This window comes from Silurus meridionalis, chromosome 25, assembly GCF_014805685.1.
Source record: "Silurus meridionalis isolate SWU-2019-XX chromosome 25, ASM1480568v1, whole genome shotgun sequence".
Taxonomy (NCBI): domain Eukaryota; kingdom Metazoa; phylum Chordata; class Actinopteri; order Siluriformes; family Siluridae; genus Silurus; species Silurus meridionalis.
The window spans coordinates 1,023,603-1,050,000 of NC_060908.1; the positions used below are offsets into that span (position 1 = coordinate 1,023,603).

At 39.8% G+C, this 26,398-nt stretch overlaps 1 protein-coding gene across 2 annotated transcripts in view; it reads left to right on the forward strand.

Annotated features, from left to right (window-relative positions):
- The window catches only part of zbtb20 (zinc finger and BTB domain containing 20), a 65,814-nt gene that overhangs the window by 7,379 nt on the left and 32,037 nt on the right, over positions 1–26,398 (forward strand). For both annotated transcript variants that reach the window (XM_046838638.1, XM_046838637.1), the window contains exon 2: positions 7,788–7,896. The gene's annotated coding sequence lies outside the window, so the exon portion shown is untranslated. The remainder of the gene's footprint in view (positions 1–7,787; positions 7,897–26,398) is intronic.

Below are 26,398 nucleotides of genomic sequence, written 5' to 3' on the forward strand. Positions count from 1 at the left end.
GTGTATGTAGGCATGTAATAATACGTGTATGTAGGCATGTAATAATACGTGTATGTAGGCATGTAATAATGTGCGTATGTAGGCATGTTATAATACGCGTATGTAGGCATGTAATAATATGTGTATGTAGGCATGTTATAATACGCGAATGTAGGCATGTAATAATACGTGTATGTAGGCATGTAATAATACGTGTATGTAGGCATGTAATAATACGTGTATGTAGGCATGTAATGTCGTGTATGTAGGCATGTAATAATCGTGTATGTAGGCATGTTATAATCCGCGAATGTAGGCATGTAATGTCGTGTATGTAGGCATGTTATAATCCGCGAATGTAGGCATGTAATAATACGCGTATGTAGGCATGTAATAATACGCATGTGTAGGCATGTAATAATACGCGTATGTAGGCATGTAATAATACGTGTATGTAGGCATGTAATAATGTGCGTATGTAGGCATGTAATATCGTGTATGTAGGCATGTTATGTCTGCGTATGTAGGCATGTAATGTCTGTATGTAGGCATGTAATAATACGGCGTATGTAGGCATGTAATATCGTGTATGTAGGCATGTAATAATACGTGTATGTAGGCATGTAGGCATGTAATAATGTATGTAGGCATGTAATATCGTGTATGTAGGCATGTTATGTCTGCGTATGTAGGCATGTAATAATGTATGTAGGCATGTAATGTCTGGCGTATGTAGGCATGTAGTAATATGTGTATGTAGGCATGTAATAATGTCGCGTATGTAGGCATGTTATAATGTCTGCGTATGTAGGCATGTTATAATACGGCGTATGTAGGCATGTAATGTCACGTGTATGTAGGCATGTTATAATGTCTGGCGTATGTAGGCATGTAATAATACGCGTATGTAGGCATGTTATAATACGTGTATGTAGGCATGTTATAATACGCGTATGTAGGCATGTTATAATACGTGTATGTAGGCATGTTATAATACGCGTATGTAGGCATGTAATAATATGTGTATTTAGGCATGTAATATTACGTGTATGTAGGCATGTTATAATACGGCGTATGTAGGCATGTAATAATCGTGTATGTAGGCATGTATGTAGGCATGTAATAATACGTGTATGTAGGCATGTTATAATACGTGTATGTAGGCATGTTATAATACGCGTATGTAGGCATGTTATAATACGCGTATGTAGGCATGTAGTAATACGTGTTTGTAGGCATGTTATAATACGCGTATGTAGGCATGTAATATGTGTATGTAGGCATGTTATAATCCGCGAATGTAGGCATGTAATAATATGTGTATGTAGGCATGTTATAATACGCGTATGTAGGCATGTAATAATATGTGTATGTAGGTATGTGTATGTATGATGAGTAGTGTGTGTATATAGTAGCGTGTGTATGTGTGTATTTAGTAATGTGAGTAGTAATGTGTACGAGTACTCTCTCTCTCTCACTCTCTCTCACTCTCTCTCTCTCTCTCTCACTCTCTCTCTCTCACTCCTCTCTCTCTCACTCTCTCTCTCTCTCTCTCTCTCTCACTCTCTCTCTCTCTCTCTCACTCACTCACTCTCTCTCACTCTCTCTCTCTCTCTCACTCCTCACTCTCTCTCTCTCTCTCTCTCTCTCTCTCTCTCACTCCTCTCTCTCTCTCTCACTCTCTCTCTCTCACTCTCTCTCTCTCTCTCTCTCTCTCACTCTCTCTCTCTCTCTCTCTCTCTCTCTTTGTATTTGTGTAGTTGTGTATGTATATAGAACTTTTGTAGGTAATGTGTGTGTGTGTGTGTGTGTGTGTGTGTGTGTGTGTAGTAATGTGTATAAGTAGTATATGTATTTGGTAACTTGTGTATGCAGTAAGTTGTTAATTTGTGTATGAGTAGTGACTCTACTGTATGTATATAAATATATATATATATATATATATATATATATATATAGTAAGTTGTGTGTGTAATCAGGTGTGTATGTAGTGATGTGAGTAGTAATGTTTGAGTAGTACTCTGTATATATATTTTTATAAATATATTTATATATGGTCTATCATACCCAGGCGAGCGGTGGCAGAGGGGGCGTGGAAGAGCTTTAGATTATAGAGCGTATCCGGCGACGTGATAAAAAGCAGAGCGACAACGAGCTAAAATTGGGCATTCCGCAAGAATGGAGACGTGTATGGAATTAAAAATGCGTACGACAATTAAAAAATATATTTTTTTTATTCATCGTTCCTCAGGACCTGCCTGTGTACACTGTACTGTGCTTATGTGTAATCAGTCAGTGCTATTTACAGCTAATGTACACGCTTATAAACCGCCTCTGTAGACCCCCTTTAAAACTTATTTCATTTACACCAGTACCAAGGTCAGCGCTTGATAGCAGTATTAATATCAGCTATTTATATACCTACGCTGATATATGGCTTAATCATTACTGCGCTATTCACACAGGTCACACTAATATTCTTTAAACGAGACAAAAAAAGGCAAAAAAATTCTCTTTTTCTAACAAGTTCTCATTAAAACGATGAATATACCGAGCTCTGTACAGACTCATCTCAATACACGTTCTATCTTTATACAGTCATTTATCAAATTAAACCGTACGCCTGTTTGTGTGTGTGTGTGTGTGTGTGTAATAGTTCTAACAGGTCTAATAGGAAAATCAGGAAAGTTAACCATAAAGATTCTCGACATCGCTGATTTTGAAGCAGGATGTTTATTTAGAAACGTGTAACGACGTGAAAGTCGGCGTGTCAGAGTGCGCGAGGCTGAAATCGACAATTCCCAGGAATTCGTCTGATGCCGGGATTTCATCAGTCGAAAAATAAAAAGGGTTTTTGTTTGTTGTTCGTTTCTTTCAAACGATCATTGATGAATTGTTTGCATGCTTGAATGAGAATCGTGTGCGAATGCATGAGTGAGATTTGGATCTCCGAGAAAGACTTTTCAGGACTTTATGATGTTTACTGGAAAAAGTAGGCGAAGATTATTCCTCAAATTCTCATATATTAACAAAATATCATTTCCTTCAAACCAGGATATTAAAACTGTTATTAAAAGCATTGGATAAAAAAAAAGGCTATTTAAATGGAAATGTAAGAAATAGTAATGGATGAGTATCAACTTTCATACTGATGAGGGGTGTGTGTGTGTGTGTGTGTGTGTGTGTCATACATGGAAGAATTTGTAAAGAGGTTTAGTGTGTATGTTCACGCAACATGAAGATCTACATAAAAAGATGGTTTTATTTCTTGTAGAAAGCCGCAGGTACGAGCTCCTACCAGGGAGGAAACTGTGACCCTCTTACACTTTACTGAACCTCGTTTTTCACCTCAAATTCAGAAAAAAAAGTTTGTTCCAGTTTTGTTCATTCATTGTTCACTGTTCAAGAGTGAAAGTGCAGCAATGCCTTCTCTGTTCAAGTGTAAGATGTTTGGAGGAAAGCGCTATCTGCCCTCTTCCACATACATGAGTGGACAAGCCCTGATGATTGGCTAGTGTCAGGGCTTGATTGGCACAGGTGAGAGGTTTAAGCCCCTCCCACAAAAAAGATGTTTATGCTTTCTCTGACGAGACACTTTAGAAAGAAACACCTCTCGCTTCAACCGACTCTGTGGTGTTCTCATGGCTCCACTTCGTCTTGAGTTTGGTGTTGAGTCCATCATCTGTGTATTGGGTAAAGGGCTGGATCTCGTCACGTTTTTCACACTCGACTCTGAAAGCGGATTTAACACCTGGCACGAAGCTGAAGTCGAATTCCCAGGTGTCTGTAAGCGCTTTGTGGGATTTTATTCTCCGATGAGGACACGAGTTCTCCTCAGAGTCCGCTTCCTTTCCAGGTCTTCATGACCACCGTCTTTTTCCATCATTCGGATTTATAAATATTTAACATTTACCCAGGGCAGGGATTCGGCTGAATTGTATATTTAGTGTGATTATGGCATGATAAAGTTTCTGTCAATATCACACGATAAATCTTACAACACCATAAACATATACTGTATAACAGCTGGAGTGTGTATGGAGTATTTCTGACTAAATCACTGCGAATTTATAGAAATAAACAGATAATAATACACAGAGAGGAGTTTAAGCTCATCAGTCCGCACTCAACAGTATATATATATTTTTTATCAATGTACAAAAATCGCGCTAACGTGAAAAAAAAAGCACCCGTGCTGTAACCTGTAGAGAACCGGTATTTATTTCACGCGTTTATAAGTATAACCTCGCTCGCATTCACACGTCTAACCTCAATCGGCGTAGCCTTGATGTTCCTCTCCACGGCTCACACTAGCAGGTGCCCATCATTGTTCAGACGCAAAGTATTATTCGGAAATGATGTAATTGCTCGAACCTGAAATGGACAAGAAAACCCTTTTATTACTGCACACATACACATGCATACACACGCATGCACACGCACACGTGCACTTAATAACGACAAACGTTTGTACACGAAGGATAAGTTTGTTCTGAGAAACGCAGCACACAAATGCTTGTACTGTTTAGAGGATGAAAAAAATACTGTCTGTCTGTGTGTCTGTATGTCTGTCTGTTTAGCTATTTGTATATATGTTTGTCTGTCTGTCTGTCTGTCTAGCTATTTGTATATATGTCTGTCTGTCTGTCTGTCTGTCTAGCTATTTGTATATATGTTTGTTTGTCTGTCTGTCTGTCAGTCTGTCTAGCTATTTGTATATATGTCTGTCTGTCTGTCTGTCTGTCTGTCTAGCTAGTTGTATATATGTCTGTCTGTCTGTCTGTCTGTCTGTCTGTATATCTAGCTATTTGTATATATGTCTGTCTGTCTGTATGTTTGTCTGTCTGTCTGTCTAGCTATTTGTATATATGTCTGTCTGTCTGTCTGTATGTCTGTCTGTCTGTCTGTCTAGCTATTTGTATATATGTTTGTCTGTCTGTCTGTCTAGCTATTTGTATATATGTTTGTTTGTCTGTCTGTCAGTCTGTCTAGCTATTTGTATATATGTCTGTCTGTCTGTCTGTATGTTTGTCTGTCTGTCTGTCTAGCTATTTGTATATATGTTTGTTTGTCTGTCTGTCTGTTGGTCTGTCTAGCTATTTGTATATATGTCTGTCTGTCTGTATGTCTGTCTGTCTGTCTGTCTGTCTGTCTGTCTGTCTGTCTGTCTAGCTATTTGTATATGTGTCTGTCTGTCTGTCTGTCTGTCTGTCTGTCTGTCTGTCTGTCTATCTACCAGTCTATCTACGCAATCCGAAAACGCTGAACTGAACCATGTCTCGCATTAACGAACAAATGATCTGGAGCCGTTAACGGAAAATAACTTTATCGTAAAATAAAATCATATTGACCCGCCCCGGGCTGCAAACGTTACATAGTGTGTGTGTGTGTGTGTGTGTGTGTGTGTGTGTGTGTGTGTGTGTGTGTGTGTGAGAGAGAGAGGATCCTGGAATACTTTAAAGCTCGTTACAGAATGACCTTCACTGCTCTAATTGAAAGTCAAGGCTGAATTTGTGTCGGAGTAGTGTGATGGTGGTGATGATGATGATGATGATGATGATGAAGCCTTTATGTGCCCCACCCCAACCCCTGAGCTCGGAAATATTCATCTTCTACATCTTTTCACCAACTTCACTAGAAACCAAATATTCCATAAAAAATATTTTTATTAGTTTTTTTTTTAATGTGTTTTTAAGTAGAAAATTAAGTTCAAATCATTTAAAAGGGTCAATTTTAAATCTTATAAATGTTCCCGATGTTCTTGTTGGATTCACGTGAATCACATTCTGTGGAGCTTCTATAGAAAGGGGAAGGGGCTCATTATAAGTTGGGGTTTGTGTTTTTTATCCACGTCTAAGTGATCGCATCAGACGTGTAACTTGGAAACGTTCCTCTAGAAACCAAATACAAAATTTCACCCGAGTTGAAGTCTGAGGAACTCAGTGTTCACACTGTTCACACACACTTCTGTCTATAATTGTATTTACCTTTAAGGTTTACATTTTGTTCGTCACGTATGCAACTGTACACAGTGCAACCAAAAAACCCTTTCATCAGCCGCCCCGATGTAAAAGTTTAATAAAAAACAATAAAATAAATAAAAAGAATTGAAATAGGGAAAAAATAAAAATTTAAAAATTAGATACACAAAAACAAAAGAATGTAAATAAAATCAATACAAATTAAAAAAAGAATAAAAAATTTAAAACTGCATCAATTGAAATTGATGTAAAAATGTAAAATGTAAAAATAGTCTAAACATTAAGTACAGAATAATATAAAAATCATTTAAATAAATAGAATTGAATATTGTTTTAATAGAAAAGAATGTAAATAATTTCTGTGTAAAATGTTTAGAGATGTTTTTTTTTTTTATTTGTATAATTTTTGACTCAGAGTGTAAACTAAAAGAACGGAACAGAAACTGGCTGGTTTGTGTGTGAACTCGTCCTCGTGATTACAGTAAAGACCGTAAGTTTTTAGACAGAAAATATTTGAGCAGTTTAACACAAAAAACGGAGCATATCTAATAATAAATTAATTAAAAATAAAAAGTTTAAACTCTGGTAGAAATGCTGATGACCTGCTACGACCCGAACATGACCAAACAATGTGTGTGTGTGTGTGTGTGTGTGTGTGTGTGTGTGTGTGTGTGTAGAAGTGTAATTGGGGAACGGGTGAGGTTTTGCGTTGTCGTATCGAGGTTGTGTTGTGGTTGTACGTGGTGTAGGAGACACATGGAGATGTATCTGAGAGGAGAACACGTGGAGTTCGGGGCGAACCCGGTGAACCCCGGCTGGAATGAACACACACACACTCGATACCGGTTCTGTTTTGATGTTTTGTGTGTGTGTGTTTCGTTCATTTCAACCATGTGCTCGAGGCTTCATCAGAGCACGGAAACCTGAAACTGCATCACTCCACTTTAAATGAACGCATGTCTTGTTTGTTTTCCGTTGTGCTGGTATGTTCTCTTGCTCACCGGCCTTTCGAAAATACCCAGAATGCCTGTGGAACGTGGGCTGATTATAACTCCCTATACACACTTATAATTACTGAAATATTGTATCAGGCACTGCTTATGGGTAAATCCGGTTTTGCGTCACGCCTCATGCTTTGAGAACTTTTTATTTATCATATTTATGTATCATGATGATGATGATGATGATGATGATTTGGTTTGGCTCGGTATGGTGACACTGCGGGCCAATAAACATCGCACTCTTCTTTTAAGTTAATTTTTTGTAACCGTTGCTCTTTTTTGTTTGCTGTAACGCCCCTCAATTTCCCGGATCAGTGGGCGGAGCCGCGTTGGAGTCAATTTTTTTTCCCTCATGGCAGGACGTTTAACTGTTTCTTTGATCATCGTAAACAATTTTCGATTTTTTTTTTGTATCACACTTTGAGTTGTGAAGCTTCGGCCGTTCTGAGTGTTTGTGTGTGTGTGTGTGTGTGTGTGTGTGTGTGTGTGTGTGTGTGTGTGTGTGTGTTTGCTCAGCAAGATCTTGATTTACAAACCAGCACACGTGTGGGGACAGAGACTCAGGAGTCGTGTTCAGGCATGGAAACTTTTTTTTTGTTCACATTGTGTTGCATCGAAACAATTCTGTAGTTAGTTAAGGACATTGCTTCAAAAGGAAAGGCCATCACACACACACACACACACACACACACACACACACACACACACACTAACGAAGGTCATGTCAGTTTAAAAGCAGTGGTCTGTCTGTGTGTGTGTGTGTGTGTGTGTGCACGTGTTTAAACACATCTCGTACGTGGAAATTAACAGTGTGTGATGTTCTCAGTAACAGATCCGGATCGGCCGAGGAGAACGCACTCAGAGGAGCATCAGATGTGATCTTCGCAGCCGCGGGGCGCTGGAGAGGAAGCGTGTTCCCCATCCGAGAGTGAGAGGTGAGCTCAGCGTTCTCCTCCTGCTTCATCCTCTTCTCCTGCTCTCGCTCATTTACACCGACACGTGACCTCTCTGCATTCTTCTGGCGTGTATGAGCGAGGCGTCCGTCACGTGTCGATCCGAGCGCAAATTCCGATTTTACACGTGTGGCACGATTTCCTCCCGAAGCGCCTTTTCCCACTAAATGATTTATAATTGGGATGTTTACGTTTTTGAGCATGGCGCTCGGCGCTCCGTCTCTCTGCTGCCCCCTACATGGTGAAAGAGTGAGCGAGGGAGAGCAATGACACACACAGCATGTGGTTCATCTGATGCAACACCGAACAAATCCTACCCACAATGCTTTTACACGCTCTGATCTGGGAGAGCGGCCCTCCCTCGGATCAGACGCAGGGAAAGTAAAGCGAGCCGATCCCTCAGCAGTCTGATACGACAAGTGATCCGATTCCAGATCGATTTCTTTCAAAGACAGAGTGATCCGGAGTCTAGATTAATCAGCCAAGCAGTGTGGTCTGATCTCAGGTCAGTCCAGAAAACATAAAGATATGATCCCAGATTTTCTTTTAAATTAGATTGGATTCAATTTTAGTGTCAATAAAAGTACAGCGTGAAGGAAATGCAGAATCAAGCAGATCAGATTCACAATCCAATTTCATGTCAACAATATTTGTGATCTATGACAGTTCAGAGTGAAAAAGGTGCCAGGATCCGATCTAGGTGGTAGCTCAATGGTTAAGGCATTGTACTCTGGATCAGAAGGTCACAAGTTTGAATCCCGCCACTGCTGGGCCCTTGAGCACGGCTCTTAACACTTCCCTGTTCAGCTGTAAGCTGCTCTGGATGAGGGCATCTGCCAAAGTACATAAATGTAAATCTAAGATTCCAAATTACTTTTATATCCAAGCAAAGATAAATAAAAAAATTATTTGTGATCCAATCACAGATCAATCCAAAAAACATTTGTGATCCAATTTCATAACGGACCAAAAAGATACGATATCTAATCCAAAACCAGTTTTCAAAAACATCTGTGATCCAATCAAATGATAATCTAAGAACTGGATCTCAGATCCTCTAAAAAGCTTCAAGATCTGCTGTAAGAATCCACATTTCTTTAGCATTTGAGCTACGATAACTTAAAAAAAATCTTTCTGATCCAATTCCAGATCGTCTATAAAACATTTTTGATCCAATCTCAAACCAGACCAGTCCAAAAACATCCAATCTAAAATCAATTTAAGAATTGTGGTGATCTGATCTTAGGTCCATCTAAAAAGCTTCGAGATCTGATCAAAGACTTTACAGTTTTGCATCCAATCAAAGATTAATGGAAAAATTGGGGTGATCTGATTGTGATCAGTTCACGAAACATCGTGATCCAATTCCAGATCCGTCCAAAAAGCCACGTGACGCGAACTCATCAAAGACAGCGTTTTTTTTTTATCCACCAGCTCTCTGAAAGCCACGAGTCCAAAATAATTCTTTCCCACATCAGCGTGAAAGTCTGCGAGATCAGATCTGGGATCAGTCCCGAAAAGGCCTGCTCTGTCTCTCAGGTGTAAGTTACCTGTCGCTGTTGTTGTGAAACCCTGCGAGAGACACAATGAGGCCTTTTTTTCTCGTCTGTAGAAGAGCGTGTTTGTCAGCCGTACAGCTGTTGCAGATTTGTGCTAATTTGCAAACGGTCCTGGTATTCATCGCAGCCGAGCTCCAGATCCGTCCTGTTCCTAAAAGTCCTTCTGTAACTGATTCAGAAAACCTGGAGATCTGATCTGTGCCGTGTCACACTGAGCTGTTTCCTCATTTTCGGGATGGTTTGAGAAAAAAAAAAGACAATTTCCCAAATGGGTTTACTCTGAGGGCCGAGAGAGGGATCGAGAGAGAGAGAGAGAGAGAGAGAGAGAGAGAGAATGAAGGAGTGCGTGGAGTTTTGGCTTTGTAGCTCCTCTCAAGAGTTTTGCATTTGCAGAGGAATTCTCTTTACACACTGTGGCATTGTTCTTACACACGCGATTCACCGTGTTCTCTCAGAATTTGGGCAGAACTGTGTTTTTCCATCATGGATGTGGTTGGGGGGTCTTATTGGGAACGCTCTGTGTGTGTGTGTGTGTGTGTGTGTGTGTGTGTGTGTGTGTGTGTGTGTGCACGTGCACGCATACATATGTGATAATGGCAGTGAATTTAAACCAGCGTTCTTAATATAGGCACTGACTATAGCACGCCGTCTGGCTCCTCGATAAGGCTACACGGCTTACACACACACTCACACACACTCCGCTCCACGGCACACACACGTCTCCCGTTGAGCAACAGCTGAGACTATTAAGCAGGGGAAGCACTCTACGGAAAAGCCCATCGCGGTAGACATTTGCGTGCGCGCACGCGTCCACGTTTGACCCTCACATGGCCCTCTGCTGCTCGTGTGTGTGAATGTCAGAGCATGCGTCAGGCCTTGGCTTCAGCTCCAAGCGAGTGTATATCGTTCCTGTTCACCTCAGATGACTTACACACACACACACACACACACACACACACACACACACACACACACACCCACTATGCTCTAGTTATCTTCCGCACACACCCTTACCAGGAAACCAGTTTCTCAGTGTCATGTGTACATCTGATCCAGCAGTGTGGGAACGCTCACCTCAGAGAACCTGATCATATGGATCACATTGTCACCATGCACGTGTGTGTGTGTGTGTGTGTGTGTGTGTGTGTGTGTGTGTGTGTGTGTGTGTGTAACAAAGCACAATATACACATTATACAACTATATACAATATAAACTATATATATACAACTATATACACAATATAAATTATATACAACTATATATACAATATAAAATATATATACCACTATATACACAATATAAACTATATACAACTATATATATAAACTATATATATAAACTATATACAACTATATACAATATATAAACTATATATACTGACTATATACAATATAAAATATATATACAACTATATATACAATATATAAACTATATATACTGACTATGTGTACAGTATAAACTATATATAATATAAACTATATACTGACTATGTATGCAGTATGGGCTATGTATACAGTATGGGCTATGTGTACTGACTATGTGCACAGTATGGGCTATGTATGTACTGACTATGTATGCAGTATGGGCTATGTATGCAGTATGGGCTATGTACTGACTATGTACAGTATAGGCTATGTACTGACTATGTATACAGTATGGGCTATGTGTACTGACTATGTGTACAGTATGGGCTATGTACTGACTATGTATACAGTATGGGCTATGTGTACTGACTGTATGCACAGTATGGGCTATGTGTACTGACTGTATGCACAGTATGGGCTATGTATACAGTATGGGCTATGTATACTGACTATGTATACAGTATGGGCTATGTATACTGACTATGTATACAGTATGGGCTATGTGTACTGACTGTGTGTGCAGTATGGGCTATATATACTGACTATGTGCACAGTATGGGCTATGTATACTGACTGTGTGCAGTATGGGCTATGTATGCAGTATGGGCTATATACTGACTATGTATACAGTATAAACTATATATACTGACTATGTGCAGTATGGGCTATGTATACTGACTATGTGCAGTATGGGCTATGTATACTGACTATGTACAGTATAGGCTATGTACTGACTGTGTATGCAGTATGGGCTATGTATACAGTATGGGCTATGTACTGACTATGTATACAGTATGGGCTATGTACTGACTATGTGCACAGTATGGGCTATGTACTGACTATGTATACAGTATAAACTATATACTGACTATGTGTACAGTATGGGCTATGTACTGACTATGTATGCAGTATGGGCTATGTACTGACTATGTATACAGTATAAACTATATATACAACTATATGTACAATATAAACTATATATACTGACTATGTATACAGTATGGGCTATGTACTGACTATGTGTACAGTATGGGCTATGTATACTGACTATGTGTACAGTATGGGCTATGTACTGACTATGTGTACAGTATAAACTATATACTGACTATGTGTACAGTATGGGCTATGTACTGACTATGTATACAGTATGGGCTATGTACTGACTATGTATACAGTATAAACTATATACAACTATATGTACAATATAAACTATATATACAATATAAACTATATACTGACTATGTGTACAGTATGGGCTATGTATACTGACTATGTGTACAGTATGGGCTATGTACTGACTATGTATACAGTATAAACTATATACTGACTATGTGTACAGTATGGGCTATGTATACAGTATAAACTATATATACTGACTATGTGTACAGTATGGGCTATGTATACTGACTATGTGTACAGTATGGGCTATGTACTGACTATGTGTACAGTATGGGCTATGTACTGACTATGTATGCAGTATAGGCTATGTATACAGTATAAACTATATACTGACTATATATACAGTATAAACTATATATACAGTATAAACTATATATACTGACTATGTGTACAGTATGGGCTATGTATACTGACTATGTATGCAGTATGGGCTATGTATACAGTATGGGCTATGTACTGACTATGTGCACAGTATGGGCTATGTACTGACTATGTATGCAGTATGGGCTATGTATACTGACTATGTATACAGTATGGGCTATGTACTGACTATGTGCACAGTATGGGCTATGTACTGACTATGTATGCAGTATGGGCTATGTACTGACTATGTATGCAGTATGGGCTATGTACTGACTATGTGCACAGTATGGGCTATGTACTGACTATGTATGCAGTATGGGCTATGTATACTGACTATGTGTACAGTATGGGCTATGTACTGACTATGTGTACAGTATGGGCTATGTATACTGACTATGTGCACAGTATGGGCTATGTACTGACTATATACAGTATAAACTATATATACAATATAAACTATATATACAACTATATATACAATATAAACTATATATACAATATAAACATTTCACTGCATGTCGTACCCTGTATGTATGTGTATGTGACAAATACAATTTAATTTGCTTTGAACAATATACACTATATATACAATATAAACTATATAAACAATATGCAACTATCTACACAATATACAGCATATACACAATATACACAATATGCACCCTTATAAGCTATACACAATTTAACCATTTACATAGTATACAAAAATATGCACCATATACACCATTTATACCATATACACAATCATATACAAAATATGCACTGTATAAACAATATATAACGTATACACAAATATACACAATATACCCCATATACACTATACTAATTTCACAATATTTACTATATATACAATCATATATACAAAATATACACAAAACATGCCTTATTATATGCAAACTCTACACAGTGCACATCATGTACACAAACTAGACAACTAAACCATGTACACGAAATACAGCATATATACAAAACTTTGTTAAGTAAAACACAACGTAATATCAGGAGACTTTTGTCTCTGCAGCCTGACGAGCGAAGCAGCCTGGTGTTTTGGCTCGGTGATACTGTATCTGGTGTGGTTTGTGGCGAGAGACGAATAAAATCACCATATTACTGGTTAACATTAATCCTCCTACTCGGTTCCCAATAACGTAAGAAAAAACATTTCAAGAGATTTCACACAGAACACACACACGATACGACGAGGGACGTGAACTAACACGAATTCTCTCACAGGTGGTGAAATCATTTAAAGTGAAAAAAAAAGAGGGTTTCATTCGATTCCTTTTCCGAACCTGAAACGAATCGAGCGGCGAATCTGGACGCGGTTTCAGCCGAAGAGCTTCGCGCAAACGCCGTAAAACGTATCGTATCATCACATCATTTTGTTACCAGGAGAAGTTTTCTGAGACGAGGAGATTTCAGGACACAAAGCCGGAGCTCTGTATAAGTGTGTAAGTGCAGTGTGCATTGTTGAATATAAACAGGACGGCAGCGGCGTGTTTGGCCTAAACACCGGGCCGCGAGTCGGGTTTCCATTGAAATGGCACACAGATGGCACGGACAAGCTGCCAGGAGCTTTTTTGCATGAACACATAGATAAAAACCTGTCAGGCAGTTGATGGTTAATAACCAAATTTCTTTACCAAACATATTTTGTTTAGGCAAAGAGACAGGGTGTGCAGGCAGGCAGGCAGGCAGGCAGGCGGCGCGTCGGCCCTTTAAATCCATACGCGAGCAGGCAGGCGTTTTCACCTCGCGTGAGAAATGTATCTTGGATTCTAATAGGGAAGTTGTGCATTTGCCAAGGTGCATGCGTGTCCTCGGCTAACCCCGGCACCCATATGGCGCTCGGCAGAGTCCACGTGAGGATCGCTGAGAGTTTTCTGGAGGGAAAAATATCTGGAAGTGGTTTGTAAAAGAGAGATGAAAAAATAAAACCGAGGTAGGCGAAGCATTCTCTCTGGCAGCAGTGCCAAGTTTACTTCTGATTTGTTTACAGCCGTGCTCTCTCTCTCTCTCTCTCTCTCTCTCTCTCTCTCTCTCTCTCTCTCTCTCTCTCTGTCAGTGTGTGTGTTTGTGAGAAACGGGGCCTGGGTCGGTTAGAGGAGGGAGCTGTGCACTCACGCTCGGCACAAAGACACACACTGTCCTCCATTTTGGAGAAGAGAAGAGGGCAGCCTGCGACTCGTCTGCCGTTCAGAGTCTCGGAAGAATTCGCGGGCGAACAATACACGCAAAAGAGGGAGGAAGAAACGTAAGAAAAGAGAAAGAAAGTAAAAAAAACTAAGGGGAAAAAATATGAAACAATCAGCCACGCGCTCATTAAGAGGCCGTTAGCGCACGTGGCTGTGAAGCGTCCCGGCGTCGAGGCTCCACACAGCAGCAGGTAGCAGCAGCTCACACCTCCTTCTGCTGCTGCTTCCAGCCACACCGCCAGAGCTGTACAGAGCTGCTGCAGGGAGTTTGGACTTTGCCTTCTCTCTCTCACACACACACACACACACACACACACACACACACACACACACACACTCTTCAACACTCTGAGCCAACTAAACACACTTCATTCATCTGCAGGAAGCGTCTGATGAACTTCCAGACCATAAAGCAGATTATTTAGTAACGAATGAACGAGGCAGGAGTGAGTGAGAGTGTACAGATCTCACCTTCATTACTCTTTATATCACCTTCACTCCTCCACTCATCCCTCCATCCCAGTGTGACTTCACTCCTCTACTCCCTCACTCATTCACTTCTTCAGTTTTTTACACCTCCCCGCCTTCTTTCCTTCACTTTTACTCTCCTAACTCCTCCACCCCTTCACTCTTTTATTCCATCTCTCCTTCACTCCTCCACTCCCTCACTTCTCCTCCCCACACTCATTTACTCCTCCACCCCTTCACTCCTTCTCTTCTTCACTATTTCCCTCCCTTACTCTTTCTCTTTATTCCTCCTTGTATCCTTCACTGCTTCTCTCATTTACTTCCTCACTCCCTCACTCCTTCTCTCCTACATGTCTTTTCTCCATCACTTCTTCCTTCTTCTCTTCTACCCTTATTTCCTCCTTCACTCCTCTTCTGATTCCCTTTTCCACTCCTTTTCTAATTCCTCCTTCACTCCTCCACTCTCAGCTTATATATTTTTTTTTTTTATTTCTGAGTTCTGTCTTGTATAACACTGAACTGATTTGGGTTGGTAATTTATTTAAGGTTTATTGCTCTTCCCCTTTCTCTCTCTCTCTCTCTCTCTCTCTCTCTCTCTCTCTCTTACTCTCTCTCTCTCTCACTCTCTCTCTCCTTTTCTCTCTTTCGTTTATTGCAAATTACCACATTTTGTTGTTCATGTGATCAATATCTTCCAAGTTCCCGATCTTTAATATGTAAGCGCCCCAGATGTTTCTTGTACTGTATAGGCACAGGGTGGTGTGTGTGTGTGTGTGTGTGTGTGTGTGTGTGTGTGTGTGTGTGTGTGTGTGTGAGTGTGTGTGAGAGAGAGCGAGAGAGAGAGAAGAGGACCGGTTTAAGGGAGCCAGGCCCGGATCGTGTCTGTGTGTGTGTGAGTGTGTCTGTGTCTGTGTGTGTGTGTGTGTGTGTGTGTGTGTGTGTGTGTGTGTGTTCAACCAGCTGCAGGAGAGAGAGGAGACATTTTGTTGTCTTTCGCAGAGTGAGGGAGCGCGAGAGGTGCACCGACCTGTTGCCAGGACAAATGGTGTTGCCAAGACAATTTGGCAGAGACGTACCTTTTTCTCTCTCTCTCTCTCTCTCTCTCTCTCTCTCTCTCTCTCTCTCTCTCTCTCATTCAGTCTCTCTCATACAGTCTCCTTCCTCTCTCATTTCTTCCCTCCCTCTCCTCTCTCTCTCTCTCTCTCTCTCTCTCTCTCTCTCTCTCTCTCTCTCTCTCTCGTCCTCTCTCTCGTTCTCGTTTCTCGTTTTTTTTTTTTCCTTTTTTTTTCAGTGACTGACGACGGCAGCTGCTCTGTGAGCGCCAGCATATGGGCCGATGTTTATATACTATTAACGAGCGTGTACTACAGCCTCGCTTTCATCTCCTTCACTTCTGCGCACTCACTCCTTCCATCATACGTATATTTAGAAAGGAATTCAGGGAATGGGCATTGTTCCGCGCACTTTCTTTCTTTCTTTCTTTCTTTCTTTCTTTCTTTCTTTCTTTCTTTCTTTCTTTCTTTCTCGTTCAGCACAGAGGCTGAACATTCCTTTTTCTCTTCTTCTTCCTCATTCTGTAAAGTTTACTCTGAAGAGCTCGGGTTCTCCAGCTGCTTCCTCAAGATTCTCCCGTAATCCAAGTCGCATCCTGACAATTTTAAAGAAAGAAACAAAGAAACAAACAAATATAACAAACTCTGTATTATCACGCTGTCATTGAACTGCATTACATCACACACTCAGGGTTTCCACAGAGTCTTAAATCCAAAATTCTAATTAAAAATTTCAAATTTATGCATTTTGGGCCTTAAAAAGTCATAAATTTGCTGTTCTGAGTCTTAAATCGTTTTAAACATCTTAATCTTTCTGATGTCCATGTAACGTTACCTCTGATGCTCACTGAAATGCTCCTGCAGCACTTTAGAATGTTTGTTAGTTTTCATGGTGTTTTAGTCCAAATATAATTTACTGTATTACGACTAGCAGCCAATCAGCTTCCTGTTACTGCAGCGACTCTCTCATCGTACCACAGACATAAAACTGATTTGACTTTTTTAGCGACGGTGAAGTGAAAGTTGAAAGATACATGGCTTTAAACAATGCGTTTAAGTCCTCGTTACGGTCGGCTCGCGAACTGCATACCCGTGTGTGTGTTTGAGATGTCGTGATAAAGGTCTTACATTTCTTTCTTAATGGTTTAAAAAGGTCTAATAAAGTCTTAAATGTGACTTTGTGAAACCTGCAGAAACTCTGCACAACATCTGTTTGGCTTCTGTATCGCTTTCATTGTTCACACACTGATAAGAATAGAATTGAATTTTATTCGAAACACTTCAAACATATCCGACAAGACCCAGGGATGAACCCTTGTTTATTATTCTCACACACACAATTCACTCAAAAGAACTAATAATAAATACTAATAATACTAATACTAATAATACTACTACTAATAATAATAATAAATGCTGCGAGGCTTTTGTCCCGACACGTCTCCTTCACACCGCTGCCATTAATCGCTGAAGGTCAGATCAGCTTTTTTTTGAGGGGCCGTCTATTGTTTTTTGTGTAGTTTTTTTCTCGGCAGATTGAGAATTATTCATTGGGATTTCGAGCAAAACAACGCCTTTGTTCAGCCGAGCGCTTTAAAACTCCCAACAGCCAATCGGCTCTGTTTGCTTCTTGTGTTTTTACCCAAAACACATTGCTTATGGTGCACACACACACACACACACACACACACACACACAGGTATAACACACAGTGTTTCAGTGCCATACACTCGAGCTACTCTGGTTCTCAGAGGGAAAAAAAAAACATTCCAAAGTGGTCTCGAGCGCAAGGTCAATCATTTCCACGAGACTCTAATCATCTTATAGCGAGTGTCGAAATCTTCTCATTCAGCTCTTCCTGTTCTCTTTTGTTACGCCGAGAGTTTCTTTATGAACTGGGCCAGTTATACAACACATTGCTGATGTAACGCTATAAAACATTAAAGCAACAGGCAGCCTACTCAGTGTGTGTGTGTGTGTGTGTGTGTGTGTGTGTGTGTGTGTGTGTGTGTGTGTGTGTGTGTGTGAGTTTGGCTTGCCTTAGACGGGTTTTTCCCGCGTTTATGATTCTACAGTTTACTTTTTGCATCTGTGAATATTCACACAAACAAAACGTCTTAAAGCTACAGACACTGCACTGAGAGTTTGTGTCCCGTTACGCTTTCCGTAGCTGAGAGTCTTTTCTCCTTTAAACAGTGATGTAGAAGATTTTCCCCCTCACGTGTTTGACCTTAAATTACTGTCCATGATTTTCATTTAAATAAAGTATTTTTTATCACGTTTGTGTTACAGTAGACACTTTTATCCGATTTCTGTTACAGTAGATGCATTTTATCCTGTTTGTGTTACACTAGACGTTTTTTATCCTGTTTGTGTTACAGTAGACGCTTTTTATCCTGTTTGTGTTACAGTAGACGCTTTTTATCCTGTTTGTGTTACAGTAGACGCTTTTTATCCTGTTTGTGTTACAGTAGACATTTTTTATCCCGTTTGTGTTACAGTAGACGCTTTTGGTCCATTTGTGCTACAGTAGACGCTTTTGGTCCATTTGTGTTACAGTAGACGTTTTTTTATCCTGTTTGTGTTACAGTAGACGCTTTTGGTCCATTTGTGTTACAGTAGACGTTTTTTATCCTGTTTGTGTTACAGTAGACGTTTTTATCCCGTTTGTGTTACAGTAGACGCTTTTTATCCTGTTTGTGTTACAGTAGACATTTTTTATCCCGTTTGTGTTACAGTAGACGCTTTTGGTCCATTTGTGTTACAGTAGACGTTTTTGGACTGTTTGTGTTACAGTAGACATTTTTTATCCCGTTTGTGTTACAGTAGACGCTTTTGGTCCATTTGTGTTACAGTAGACGCTTTTGGTCCTGTTTGTGTTACAGTAGACGTTTTTGGCCCATTTGTGTTACAGTAGACGTTTTTTATCCTGTTTGTGTTACAGTAGACATTTTTTATCCCGTTTGTGTTACAGTAGACGCTTTTTATCCTGTTTGTGTTACAGTAGACGCTTTTTATGCTGTTTGTGTTACAGTAGACATTTTTTATCCCGTTTGTGTTACAGTAGACGTTTTTTATCCTGTTTGTGTTACAGTAGACGTTTTTGGCCCATTTGTGTTACAGTAGACGTTTTTTATCCTGTTTGTGTTACAGTAGACGTTTTTTATCCTGTTTGTGTTACAGTAGACGTTTTTGGCCCATTTGTGTTACAATAGACACGTTTTATCCTGTTGCAGTAGACGCTTTTGGCCCATTTGCGTTTTAGTAAAATTTGCATCTATTATTTTTTATGTGGTTCTAAATGTGGGTAATGCTGCACTATGTAGATTTTCACTTTGGAATAAAGACAAAAATGATTATTAATGAATTTTTTTTATGCTTTTGGTCTAGATGTTGTGTCTCTATTGTGTAGATGTTTTGTAGATGTTGTGCAGACATGGTGACGTAGTGAATCCTGAAGCAGGAATTGATTAAGATCTCTGGCATTATGGATTTCTGTAGCAGTGTGTCAAACTCTATGTCTTATACACTCTGGATAAATGGATCCTCATTTCACAGAGAATTTGTGTTAAAACTAATCTTAATTTATATGCATCTGATTATATATTAATGTAGCTTTTGATCTGTGATGAAATATCCGATGATTTTGATGTAAAAGATTTAAATTTCTTTTATGTCTGTGTCTTGTGTTATAAATGATATCAGTATTTTTGATTATCTCAGTATTTACCAATATATCGGTTCAACCTCTTGAATTTCTGTGAAATCTCTGTATTAGGGAAATTTTTTCCATTTTCTTTCTGTTAGGCAGGATTTCTTTTACCACATAAGTAGTCGTTTTTAACAGAACGTGCCATGCAGGTGAATTATTATTATTATTATTATTATTATTATTATTATTATTATTATTATTATTATTATTATTATTATTCTTGTGCCTACAGTACGTTTGGTCTCTTGCTGCAGAGGGGAAAAAAAAACAAAAAGCTTTAACGGCTAATCTTCAAATGCAAATCAATTGCAAACATAGCTAAAAGGAGGGTAAAAAAAAAAGAAAACAGTGCTAAAGGTCAAACCGAAGCAAACACCGGCGCTTTTTACGCCACTGAAAGGCCTTTGTCCTCGAGCGCAGTCCGGAAGCTTCTCACCTTTTCAGATGAGAGAGATTTGACGGAGGAGAGATCTTATAGCGGTTATTATTCATACTCGTATTTTATTTTCTCTCTCTCTCTCTCTCTCTCTCTCTCTCGCTCTCTCTCTCTCTCTCTCTCTCTCTCTCTCTCTCTCTCTCTCATACATACACACACACACGCGGCTCCATTCATCCAACGCCAAGTGCTTCATTCCAGCCTGCCCTTAGAGTAGATGACTCTTCAGTCACCAGTCTTTTTTTTTCTGAGCTCCGTTGTGGAGGTTATTGACTGTTGTTCTGTTCTGTAAATTCTTCTTCTCTCTCATCCTTCAGAGACTGACACGTTGCCCATGCTTGCACGTATTATTAACTCTCACCGTCCTCATCGCTCAGGCCTCTCTGTAACACACACACACACACACACACACACACACACACACACACACACACACACACTTGTCCACTCCTACATTTGAGTCCCTGTTATTCCGTTCACCAGCCTTTCTGTGTTTGTCTCTGATTGTTGCCAATTGCTCACACTGGAGACTCCTTCTTTAAATGTCGTATAAATGTCTTTTGGGTGCGTCAGCATAAAATTTGACGATATTAAGCATTGAATTCTTTAACTGTGTATCGGGTACAGGTTGGTGTTTGTATCGCGATGCATCGTTTTTTAACATGTTTGCGTTGGAAAAAACGGATTTATTTGTATGTGCTATAGTTTAATGTTTTAGAAAGTGACCAAAAATTTGTGACCAATATTTGATATTGTTAGATTTTTACTATGGCCAACAAACCGTCATTCTTCAAGAGGTTTTCCATGCGATCTACGATTTTCTGATCAGGGAAGAATCACACAGCACACAGCATGGCGCATATATTTTTCTTTATTTTAATGCAGATAAAAGACAAGTTTATACACACACTGAAAAAACCTGAGCTAAAGCTGTGTCCTGTTTGGGTAAGAAAACATAATAGATGTGTGAGTCCAGATAAAGACTTCCTGTATACCTTACATACTCACATCGTAAAGATCCTATAGACACCGAACAGACAACAGACAAAGGATGTGTTTAGAGAACCAGTGTGAGAACCATCTTAACCCTAACATATATGTAGATTGATTTCTCCTCATTTCTCGAGCGCGTTCTCTCAGCACCTCTGCTGCTACATGAAATTTGACGTATTGCAACACTACGGATCACAAAGAATTCTCACATAGAATCAAGATTAACATGGCAGAGGCAGAGCTGCATCTTCCTGCAGACACAACAGGGAAAGAACGTCTGGATTTATTTTATCTTTTATTTATTTATTTTTGCACTACGAAGGCGTGTGTGTGAAAGGGGCCATTCGTTAGAAGTCAGAAAGCACTTAAAAAAGTAAATTGATAATTTGCTGTTTGTCAGAACGAAAGAAATTAAACTATCTGTACCATATTGAGTTGTATGGTATCATATTCTTTTCCATTTTGTTGAATCAGATCGTTTTGCATCATAATAGGGTGGAATCGTATCAGTAGCTGTTTCATACGTATCTTGAATATATTTTATTGTTGGCTATGCTTCGAGATGTAAATATTTATATATAGTAAAATTATATATCTGTGTATAACTTCCTGTTTACAGTCCCGCTGATTCCTGTTTTGGCTCAGCCAGTAATTGATGAAGTAATTCCTGGGAGTCAGAGCCGGCATTCCAGGGTCAGGGGTCAGACATTAGGGAGCAGATCAGGTTCCTGCATTCCCTCTAGTTCCTGTTTCCTTTTAATGTTACATCCATTGGGATATATATATAGATACATACATCCCTCCTGAGCCTGAGTATACAGTTATTAACTGCGAAAAGTATTGCCCCCCGACCCCCACCACCTCCTTACCACTGTGCACTAGTAAAGCCAGGTGCTGCAGTGAACAGACATACTGTATGTGGAAGTTTATTCTCAGGACACCAGTGACACGGATGTGTGTGTGTGTATGTGTGTGTGTGTGTGTGTGTGTGTGTGTGTGTGTGTGTGTTACAGTGGCCTATATGGTTGGTAGACCTGTGAAAAATATGATATACTCGGGCAATTCATTCTGAGATTCAACCTTTTATTAAGCCATTATCTTTTCTTATTTTGAAAGGGAAGGAGAGAAAGAGAAAAAGAGAGAGAGAGGGGGACGGTGAGGCGTAACCTTACGCTATAGGTCATTATCGATATCACGGTTATATATAGGTGCATCACGATATGGCACAGGACTCCATACCGCAAAAGGACAGCTTTAAAAATAAAACATCCCTCATCAGGCAGGTCGATTATCCGCCTCAGACGGCCAGTACGCTCTGACCGGATCCGACAAAGGAACGCAAGCCGCCAGAACAAAAATGCCACTTCGGTTATTTTTTATTTTTTACAACGTTTTTTTATTATTTTTTTTAAGCAAACCGAGGAATTCTGGCACAGAGCAAAGCCCCCGGAACCGGAGCCTCTTCACACGTGCTCACACACGCGTCGCTGCCAAAAAATCCCCGCCGTTCAGCCGCACGGCGTTCATGTCGCGAGTGCATTACACCGCCGCCGCGTTACAGCGTAACGAGAAAACACACCGCGTTCCGCCATTTAATCACAACCAGCAGCTCATTCACCAGTTCTGCTTAATCACAGGGCATATCGTCCTGGCACTCCGTGTGTGTGTGTGTGTGTGTGTGTGTGCTTTTTCTCATTCCTAATTTATCCAGGATAATTATAACTAGCAGCACCTGATTACTTTGGAAACTAATCAACAGCTCCATCCCAAATGCTGGAACTCGTGCCTGGTTAGCGCTCACACCGATTTTTTGAGGAAACCGTACAGTTCCGGCTCCTGATCGTTCAGAACGAGTCCATTCATTCTCTAAAGCAGAAGTTCAGATAGTAGAGCAGCTTTATTGTCAGGTATGTTATTGAGCAGTGTGGGTAATGGATCTCATTAATGCTTTATCACATCATCCATTAGCGACGGGTCGTTCATGAGCGATTAGTTCTTTTTGACCGAGTCTTTAATGCGACTCAGAAGAACGAGTCGCCACAAAGACTGATTCGATCACAGAGCAAAACATCACAAAATCTCTGTAGGTTATGTACAGGAAACAGAATTGAGTAGATCATCTCTCGATTCTTCTGGAGTCTTTTGTTCTTTGATCACATGACTCCCGTAGACAATAATTGCGGGAGTCACGTGACAAAAGAAATGACAATACGGACCAAAAGATATGAGGTGAAGCTACTCGTTCTGTTTATTATAATTTGTCTTAAATTCATTGTCATATTTTTATTATTGGGACTATAGTTAGTTATAGTTGGTGTATGTAGATGTGTTGGGAATCTGCATGTTGAAAATTTAACATTTTATTTGATTTCTGATCAAAAGAAGGAAATTAACTAAATAACTAAACATTCATTTTGATTCAAAGAACCACTGAAATGATCCGATCTTCCCATCACTGATTGTTTTACCGTAACAGCACGACACATGCAGTGTTTATTCCTTAACGATTATCTGCAGCTGCGATTTTGTAATTTCCCCCCAATTTGTAGTTGATCCACCCACCGGCCAAAAAAAAATTTTATAAAAAAGAAAACAAACAAAATAAAAAAGCTGTATATCCACAGGACAGGGATTTCCTCCGAGCCTCGACCTCGCCACCGGCAGAAGATACTTAAGACGAATTCATCATTTATTTTTATTTTAAAAATAAAGACAGAAAGATAGAAGGCAGAAGTGCAGGAAGCAGCGGCAAAGCCCAAGCGCAGTCGTGTTTTCAGATCCAGGCCATCACTTAAGTGATTGAAGGGGTGAACGAGGGGTCAGAGGTGAAATGCTGCGGGAACATGGCAAGCTCTGGTGGGCGTTCCACTCCGTCTCCGAGACCACGTCCATTTATTTATTTATTTAACTTTTATATAAAGGGTTCTCATGAACTTCTCCTTCAGCTCTTTTTTTTTTTTGCTTATGCTATACAATTTTTTTGAGCCTAAAAATTTGGCAGTTGCTACAGTACGCCTGTAGCACCATGATAAGGCGGTAATTGTGTGCATGCATGTGTGTGTGTGTGTGTGTGTGTGTGTGTGTGTGTGTGTGTGTGTGTGTGTATACATGTGTGTGTGTGAGAGAGAAAGTGTCTGCTCCGGGGGGTTTGAGCTGTTCAGTGGTCCGTCACATGAGCAGTCAAATGGTTCACCTTCTGCTGAGATGGTTTTGTGAAATGTCACATTCATGCAAGGAAGAAAACAATCACGAGGCGGCGTGACGTTTTCGCTGTACACTCCTCACTACTGCTCTGATTAAAACTCACTTCTAGTTTTTAAGTATTTCTTTATTTATTTGTTTATTCAGTGCGGTTTACACAAAGAGCGTTAACAAAATGTGGTGATAAGTCTCTCAGGATTATTTGTGGGGGGTTTCTGTTAGGGGGTAAAAGTGTGTGAGGCATCAAAGTCTGTGAGGTAAACGAGTGTGAGTTAAAAGTGTATGAGATAATCATATGAGGAGGTAAACGTGTGTGAGGTAAAAGTGTGTGAGAGGTAAACGTGTGTGAGGTAAAAGCATTAGAAAGTAAAAGTATGTGCGGGTAAAAGTGTGTGAGGTAAAAGTGTATGAGGTAATCATGTGAGGAGGTAAACGTGTGTGAGGTAAAAGCATTAGAAAGTAAAAGTATGTGAGGTAAAAGTGTGTGAGGTAAAAGTGTATGAGGTAATCATGTGAGGAGGTAAACGTGTGTAAGGTAAAAGTGTGAGGTAAAAGCATTAGAAAGTAAAAGTATGTGAGGTAAAAGTGTGTGAGGGGTAAAAGTGTGTGAGGGGTAAAAGTGTGTGAGGGGTAAATGTGTGTGAGGTAAAAGTGTGTGAGGTAAACATGTGAGGAGGTAAACGTGTGAGGTAAAAGTGTGTGAGGTAAAAGCACTAGAAAGTAAAAGTATGTGAGGTAAAAGTGTGAATAGGTCACTGTGTTTTGAGGTTAATGTTTGAAGCGGTACAAGGTGAAGTGTTAATATGTGAACAAATATGTGAGGTTGAATTATGGGAAGGTAAAAGTATGCGAGGAGGTAAAAGTATGTTAGATTAAAGGTTAGGGGAGTAAGAGCATGTAGAGTGAGTGAGGAAGTAAAATTATATGAGGTATGTGAGCATGTTAGGTAAAATTGTGAGGTAAAAACCTGTGAGAAAAAGTGTAAGGATGTAAAATTAAGCAGTGTAAACGTGTGAGAAAGGAGATATGTCAGAAAGTATGTGAGGTAAAGTTATAAGGAGGTAAATGTATATGAGGTTAAAGTATGTTTAGTAAATGTGTGAGAAGGTAAAAGTATGTGAGGTAACATTGTAAGGAGGTCAATGTGTGTGGAGGTAAAAGCATGTGAGGTAAAAGTGTAAGGAGTTAAAAGTATGAGCGGTGAAAGTATATGAGGTAAAATTGTGAAATAAATTGTAAGGATGTATAATTAAGCAGTGTAAAAGTGAGGAGGTACACGTGTGAGGAGATAAAGGTGTGTGGTGAAAGATTAAGGAGGTAGACGCACGAGGAGGTAAAAGTGTGTGAGGAGGTAAAAGTGTGTGAGGAGGTAAAAGTGTATGATTGAGCAGATGTATAATTAAGCAGTGTAAAAGTGAGGAGGTAAAAGCATGAGGAGGTACACGTGTGTGAGGGGGTAAAAGTGTGAAGAAATAAGTGTGAGAGGTAAAAGTGAACGAGTAATTGTGAAAATGTGTTTCAGTTAACGAGCGTTTGTTTGCAGGGTTTATTGGCAAACACTACCTGTTATAACAATTAGCCGTAATTAAGCCGGGTTACTGCTGGAGGTCACGTTACCGCTAGCGCTAATGAGAGGGGACTGACATCACCGCATCAAGCCTTTAGCGCTGTGATTAGCTTCCGCTAAATCCAAACACCAAAACGCCGTCGTAAATAAATTACAATAATTACAAATCTTTTAAATAAAAAAAAGGTCTCTTGCTTTCCACTCGGGTTTCCACAGTGCTGTAATCTTACTTACACTCACACACACTTGTCTTCATTCGCATTATAACACTTTATATCACTTCCTCTCTCACGGCTCATTGTCATGTGACGCCGATTCCATAGAAAACCGAGGAATAAAGGAATGATGTATAATCCCACAGTAAGCCGGAGTTTCCTCGCAGAGCTAACATTCA